This window comes from Myotis brandtii, unplaced genomic scaffold (assembly GCF_000412655.1).
Source record: "Myotis brandtii unplaced genomic scaffold, ASM41265v1 scaffold37, whole genome shotgun sequence".
Taxonomy (NCBI): domain Eukaryota; kingdom Metazoa; phylum Chordata; class Mammalia; order Chiroptera; family Vespertilionidae; genus Myotis; species Myotis brandtii.
In genome coordinates, this window is record NW_005364225.1 from 182,306 (window position 1) to 190,854 (window position 8,549).

Genomic DNA, 8,549 nt, shown 5'->3' on the forward strand with positions numbered 1-8,549 from the left:
AATTCTCGGAAGGCTCTATTCCTAACCCCCTCCTGAAACCCAGTCCACATTTTTGAAAACTTTTATTAAATCTTCCTCCAGTTCCCAATTTTGAGTATTCCATCTTTCTTTGCTGTGTCCTAACAGTTCCGTGTATCTACTATTAATAAATATATATAGTATAGACATACAGATATAGTCAAGTTAAATGCTAAGCAAGAGTGTTCAATGTTAAATTACTAGATCGTTTTTTGGAATAACATTCCCCAAATAAATACTTATTGAATATTTTAAAATATTATGTAAGATGGTTAATTATAAAACTTTAAAAATAAACTCTTTATTTGAATTGCTAAAAAAATCCTGTTATAATTTTTAGAGTATCAGAAGGTTCCATAGTATCCACTATGTTTGAAGCTATTGCACTTAAGTGTTCTGTGTTTGGGTATATGTACTAAAATTCAAAGGAAAATATGATACAAAATGAATAAGCCATCTATCATGGGCAGATGAATAATGGTGACTTTCTCTCCACATATTAGATCTTCAACATAAGCCCCAAATCATATTTTGATTGTCATGCCATTTCCTGTAAGATGGTTAATTATAAAACTTTAAAAATAAACTCTTTATTTGAATTGCTAAAAAAATCCTGTTATAATTTTTAGAGTATCAGAAGGTTCCATAGTATCCACTATGTTTGAAGCTATTGCACTTAAGTGTTCTGTGTTTGGGTATATGTACTAAAATTCAAAGGAAAATATGATGCAAAATGTATAAGCCATCTATCATGGGCAGATGAATAATGGTGACTTTCTCTCCACATATTAGATCTTCAACATAAGCCCCAAATCATATTTTGATTGTCATGCCATTTCCAAGCTCCTCTCTTTACATTGTTATTTTAATGGAAATTAAATATAAACTTAATGGAGGCTGCCCTAGTGGTATGAGCTTTTTCCCCCTTTAAATTCAAGAAGGCTAGTAATTATAAGTTATCAGTGTGCTAAGCCTTCTATAGCTCTTAACAGAGATATCATATAGAAGGGGGAAATGATTAACAGTTATTCCTTATCACCTCAAAGGGAAATCTGTGAGGTTTAATTGGATCATGTCTGTAAAGTGTTTCAATTCCCAGGAGAAAATAATACATGAACATAAGGAGCAAAGGTACGACAGTAAAATTATACCATGTAAGTAGCAATAAAGGTAGGTTTTAGTTGAATTCTGACAGACCAGCAGTAGGTTACTGATGTGAATTATTATAAATCTCTCTTTCAAATGTTATCAGCAAATACTCACATAACTGTGAGCTATTGTGGAAAGTATAATAGTTCGATGGCAGGAGAGGAGGGCCGGCTCAAGTTCTTGCTCTTTAGTTATCAATGCGGGGCTGCAAGCCCGCTGTGGGCGCTCTCAGACCTACAGTGTCCTCAGCTAAAAAATCATGATAAAAATTCCTATCTACCTCACCGGCATTCTGCGAGGATCATATTTTTGAAAAGTTAAGTGAAGGTACTTGGGAATCTGTAATGTGCTCTATAATGTTTGCTAAAAATAAAAATAAAAATGTTTGCTATAAATGGGATAGCTCCCAACAAGAAATGTAAGTATATACTTTTTAATAAAAATAAAATACATTCAGTTTATGTTTATTTTGTTTTGTTTTCTTTTTTTTAAGAAGTCCGGAAACTTACAATCACATTTTCCAGGTGTATTTCTATCCCCCGATTTCATCACTCCCTCACAAACAGTGAAGGTGGTCATTTTTCTGGTCTCACTGACTTTTAAATAAAGAGATTCACCATATGGGGAACAATCTGGATTGCACAAGGGAATGTATCAAAAACCAAACACGTCTCTCCCTCACCTCCATCCCCGTGGTACACATGACTCTCCTGCTTGCATATTGCAGATTTCTACCCTTAGTTGATCCTCTACGGCCAATATCAATAGATCTGTGTTATTTTATACAGACATTTACTGATAATTAAAACATATTGCCACTGGCACTACAGTTTGAAATTCTCTATTAGTTACAATTAAATCATTTCATAGTTTTCGGCTCTAACATCTGTTCCAAAGTAGCAGTGACTGTTTTTGTCTTGTTCCCTGTTGTACCTCAGATTACCAGCTGTCTTTTAACATTGTAGTTACTAATTTAATATGGTTTGAATGCATGCAGAAAGGAAGGATCAGTGTGATCATTTCATACCACTTATACTTCTGTTGCATAATCCAAGACTCCGTCGTATGCTACCTGGAATATTTCACAACCTCCTAAATGGTCTCTGGACATCTACTTAAATTGTGCCTTTTACTTTTTTCCAATTATTAAATCTTCGTATAAAAGCTTCTGAATATTTTCCATTTGTTTCATATCATCTCATGTAGTCTTACTTAGATTGTCTTTTTTGTTTCCCTTTATGCTTCATTTCATTTTTTTAAAAATATTTTTTATTGAATTTTTACAGAGAGGAAGGGAGAGGGATAGAGAGTTAGAAACATCGATGAGAGAGAAACATTGATCAGCTGCCTCCTGCACACCTTCTACTGGGGATGTGCCCGCAACCAAGGTACATGCCTTTGACCGGAATCAAACCTGGGACCCTTCAGTCCGCAGGCTGACGCTATATCCACTGAGCCAAACCGGTTAGGGCTATGCTTCATTTTAAAAAGTAGATATTTTATATTTTGTCTTCTGGTCACTAATCTTGTGTTCATCTGTATCTAATAATCAAATTTTAAAATTTTTTTAGTTTTTTTTCAGTTTTAGAGTAAAATTTTGCTTGTTTTTAGTTGGCTCAACTTCTCTGTAAAATTATACATCCATTCTAATTTTTTGTAAAAAATTAATCATGGTTTTCTCTCTCTCTCTCTCTCTCTCTCTCTCGCTCTTGCTCTGTAAAATTATACATCCATTCTATTTTTTTGTAAAAAATTAATCATGGTTTTCTCCCTCTCTCTCTTTCTCTCTCTCTGAGAGAGCCTGCAACTGGGGCATATGCCCCTGAATGGAATCGAACCTGGGACCCTTCAGTCATAATCAAATTTTAAAATTTTTTTAGTTTTTTTTCAGTTTTAGAGTAAAATTTTGCTTGTTTTTAGTTGGCTCAACTTGGACCCTTCAGTCCACAGGCCAACAATCTATCCACTGAGCCAAACCAGCTTGGGCTAATTATGGTTAATTTTTGTCAATTTTTGCTAAATGCAATTGCTGAATCATCTGGTCTACTTCTATTAACTATTGGATAACAGTCATATTTCTTGCCCCTTCCCATGTGATATGATTTTTATCAGTCATTGTACATAAAATATAATACAGGACCCCAGATAATGTTATATTCCAACAGAGATAATTTGTCTAATCTTCTGTTAGGAAGAGTTGATTTTATCCTAGGAAAACAATTTGGTTTTAATTAAACCAAATTTAAACAATTTGGCAGCCTTTAAAAAATACAATTGATCAGAGGGAAAAGGAGGACCTATGTAATACTTTCAATAAGATTTAAGAAGAAAAAATAGAAATTATCAAGCTGATTCTAAAATATGTATTACCAATTAACTGAAAGTGTCTCAAAAAGAAACAATGCATTTTGGATGTCATACCTACCTGACTTCATGTAATATGAACATATAATAACCCAAACTGTGTAGTATTGGTGTAGGAATAAACAAAGCATAAACAGAATACAATAAAGTCCAAAAATGGACCCATACTCATAAAACAAATTAGTATTTAAATTTTATGCATTACTAGGTATTTTGCTTATATTTTGTTAAATATTTTATAACTATTTTCATGATTTTTGTTCTTGCAATATCTGTCAGATTTTGGTGTAAGGGTTAATTCAGTTGCATAGAACAGTTTGAGATAAATATATGTTTTCATTTATTTTCTAAAATATTTTTGTAAGATTGATGTTATTACTTAAAAGATATGAGAAGTTTCAGTATTGATACTACTTAGGTGTAGAGTATAATGTTTGCTTTCCTTATGTTTAGCTTATTTTGTTATCTGCATCCTAACATTTAAGTCAAATGTCATTTCATATTCATGTACTTGTATTGTTCAAGTCCCATTGTGTTACTTCAATACTAATCCAGTAGATACTTTTATTTAATGCGTGCTCTGTGCCAGAGCTTGTGCTAAGTACTGTGCATGCACAAACTTATTTAAAACTCTGCAAGTTGTTTATCTGCATCCTACTGATGCAGAGGTTCATACACAGATTTACGTAGCTTAACTATGGTTGTTTCCACTTCCATTAGGTAGGAGATCCAAACCCCAACCAATGTTGCTCTGACTTCATGATCCATCTCTTTTCTGTACATGGCACTGTGTGATTTTAAGGTAAAAGCCTAATATGCAAATTGACCAAACAGCAGAATGACCAGTTACTATGACGTGCACTGACTACCAGGGGACAGACGCTCAATGCAGGAGCTGCCCCAGCCCACAGGCCCCAGGCCAGCCAAGGAAGGTGCCAGCAGAGGCCCCCTGATCACCCCACCAGTCACCCCACAGATTGGCCCTGATCGCTGGCCAGGCCTAGGGAGCCTTCCTGTGCACAAATTTCATGCACTGGGCCTCTAGTATATAAATAAATATCATATTTGCATGACTCTTTTACCTGTTTGCACATTAACTTTGTATATTATTGGCAATTTAGAAGAAATAAAGAATAAGTCGATTCTTATACTCATGCTGCCATATTTACCTAAAAATTCTATATTTAATTTTTAAATGGCTTATTTAGTTTTGTCTGCAAAGGAAACACCAGTGCCTTTAAATACCTGTACTATACCTGTACTATGTAATAAAACTGATGAGAGAGTGAATTCTATATTGTCCCCTAACTCATTTGAAGACAATTATTAGAAAAGCAACATCTCTATCCTGACATCAGAAATAATATTATGTAGAAATGTATTAGTGAACTTACATTTATTTCTTCATGTTCAAAAGTTGTTCTTGAAATTTAATATGAAAAAATGTGGGCCCAGAAAACAGGACTTCATCTCTTCTTTTAGGCTTTGCATATCCTTCCACTGTGCTCATAATAGTATTAGTTATATCTGGGTAAGTTCCCTTCTAAAAAGGCTGAACCACTAGTCATCAGAGTGTCAGCATTTCTATGTGTGTTGTTTAAGTCTTCTCTACCTTAGTTAATAAAAGTATATTATGTCCTTTGATTTTTCCCTTTTTAAGTGTCAGTAAGTTAGATAGTAATTTAAATTATGCAATGCTGAACTGCATACAACAGCCTACAACTTATATGAAGTAGTAAATATGACAGTTATTAAAAAACATTAAATATTCAAAGGTGAAAATAATTAATGTTATTTTCCTAGATATTAGTGATATTCAAGTAATGGCATTCACAATGAAGTTTGGAATATAGTACCAAAGAGATAAATTGCTATCGTTTTATGATGCCCAATGAGTCTTTAAGTTCTTTATTGCCATAAACCAAGAAATTCTAATAACTGAGATTAAATAGAATTCTTTTCCCTTTATCCTCAGACAGAGTTTAAGGTTATTAAAGTGAGATCATGTTGCAATCTAAATTTATGTAGTTATTTTATAATCCATTTTTTAGAAGGTGTAGTTAACATAGAGTTCTTATACAAAAAGGTTAAGTCCACTTCAAGTGGTTTTTGAAATTGAATAAGAAAACTCAAGCTCCCTGACTGGTTTGGCTTAGTGGATAGAGCATTGGCCTGTGGACTGAAGGGTCCCAGGTTCGATTCTGGTCACAGGCACCAAAAATAAAAATAAAATAAAAAAATAAAAAGAGAACTCAAGCCTATATGAAGTTTCTGTCTATTTTTGTTGTTGTTGTTGAATACTGTATCTCTGTATTTCATACCACCACAGTAGAGCACATTTGTGAGTGTATTATGCTTTGAACATTTCTTGGAGATGGCAATTCTTACTCCTATGATTTCTCTACAACATCTAACACATTGGGGGTCTGTATATGCCTAATAAATACTTATGGACCATGCTCTACTCTACCTTTACCAAAATCTGTCTTATAATTACCAGAATATTTTAAAATTTCCATTGATTAAAGCAAACTTTTAGATATATGCAGATCACATGGCCAGTTTTTATGTACTAATTCTCTATCTATTCTTTTGTGGGCTTTTGAAAGTTACTGAACCAGTATCAGATAGTATAGGTTTCAGATGAGATAAAAGAAGAATTTTCAAGGTGATCATAGCAGCACACTCTAACTTAAGTAGCAACAGTCCTTGGCAAACAATGGCTTGAACAAAGCCTCTCTTATCCACCCAGTCATAGATACAAATAAACACATTTCATTTTTATACCAAACAAAGCTATATGCTAAGAGTAAAATTTTTAATTTATCTAATAATATAAGTAATTCTTGAGAATTAACATGTTCTAACCACTGTAATTATACATAATGACACAAAAGTCAACAACAACAAAAAACCTTTCCTTCACAAAAATATCGATCAGTCATCTCTTCTTTTAGGCTTTGCATATCCTTCCACTGTGCTCATAATAGTATTAGTTATATCTGGGTAAGTTCCCTTCTAAAAAGGCTGAACCACTAGTCATCAGAGTGTCAGCATTTCTATGTGTGTTGTTTAAGTCTTCTCTACCTTAGTTAATAAAAGTATATTATGTCCTTTGATTTTTCCCTTTTTAAGTGTCAGTAAGTTAGATAGTAATTTAAATTATGCAATGCTGAACTGCATACAACAGCCTACAACTTATATGAAGTAGTAAATATGACAGTTATTAAAAAACATTAAATATTCAAAGGTGAAAATAATTAATGTTATTTTCCTAGATATTAGTGATATTCAAGTAATGGCATTCACAATGAAGTTTGGAATATAGTACCAAAGAGATAAATTGCTATCGTTTTATGATGCCCAATGAGTCTTTAAGTTCTTTATTGCCATAAACCAAGAAATTCTAATAACTGAGATTAAATAGAATTCTTTTCCCTTTATCCTCAGACAGAGTTTAAGGTTATTAAAGTGAGATCATGTTGCAATCTAAATTTATGTAGTTATTTTATAATCCATTTTTTAGAAGGTGTAGTTAACATAGAGTTCTTATACAAAAAGGTTAAGTCCACTTCAAGTGGTTTTTGAAATTGAATAAGAAAACTCAAGCGCCCTGACTGGTTTGGCCCAGTGGATAGAGCGTTGGCCTGTGGACTGAAGGGTCCCAGGTTCGATTCTGGTCACAGGCACCAAAAATAAAAATAAAAAATAAATAAAAAAACTCAAGCCTATATGAAGTTTCTTTCTATTTTTGTTGTTGTTGTTGAATACTGTATCTCTGTATTTCATACCACCACAGTAGAGCACATTTGTGAGTGTATTATGCTTTGAACATTTCTTGGAGATGGCAATTCTTACTCCTATGATTTCTCTACAACATCTAACACATTGGGGGTCTGTATATGCCTAATAAATACTTATGGACCATGCTCTACTCTACCTTTACCAAAATCTGTCTTATAATTACCAGAATATTTTAAAATTTCCATTGATTAAAGCAAACTTTTAGATATATGCAGATCACATGGCCAGTTTTTATGTACTAATTCTCTATCTATTCTTTTGTGGGCTTTTGAAAGTTACTGAACCAGTATCAGATAGTATAGGTTTCAGATGAGATAAAAGAAGAATTTTCAAGGTGATCATAGCAGCACACTCTAACTTAAGTAGCAACAGTCCTTGGCAAACAATGGCTTGAACAAAGCCTCTCTTATCCACCCAGTCATAGATACAAATAAACACATTTCATTTTTATACCAAACAAAGCTATATGCTAAGAGTAAAATTTTTAATTTATCTAATAATATAAGTAATTCTTGAGAATTAACATGTTCTAACCACTGTAATTATACATAATGACACAAAAGTCAACAACAACAAAAAACCTTTCCTTCACAAAAATATCGATCAGGGAAGACACAGAGTTAAGTAGGAAATTATGATAAACTAGGATAAATTTAACAAAGGGTAAAGTAACAGTACTAATTGAGCACATAGGAGGAGTACTAACATATCCTATCTAATAAAAGAGAAACATGGTCATTAGCCGTACATCCTCTACCCTTCCCATTGGCTAATCAGTGAGATATGCAAATTAACTGCCAGCCAAGATGGCGGCCAGCAGCCAGGCAGCTGACGCAAACAGGGAGGCTTGCTTGCTTCAGTGATGGAGGAAGCCAGTTTCCCCGCCTGCATTGCCGGCCTCTCAGCTGCTCTCTAAGAAACATTGTAACAAATATAGAAGCTAAACAAAACCCCAGAAACCTCCCTTCAGTCAGCCAGGCTTCAGCCAGAAGGATCGCAACATTGTTTCAAATACAGAAGGTAAACAAAGGCCAGAAACCTGCTTTCAGCAGCCGAGGTCTCATAGCTAGAGCCGAGCCTCAGAGCTAAAGCTGGCCCAGAATAAAAACAAAAGGAAAAAAGGTAGGTTGGGAGCTTCAGTCACTCGCCAGCCTGAAAACGGCCCTCAGCCCCTCACCCAGACTGGCCAGGCACCCCAGTGGGGACCCCCACCC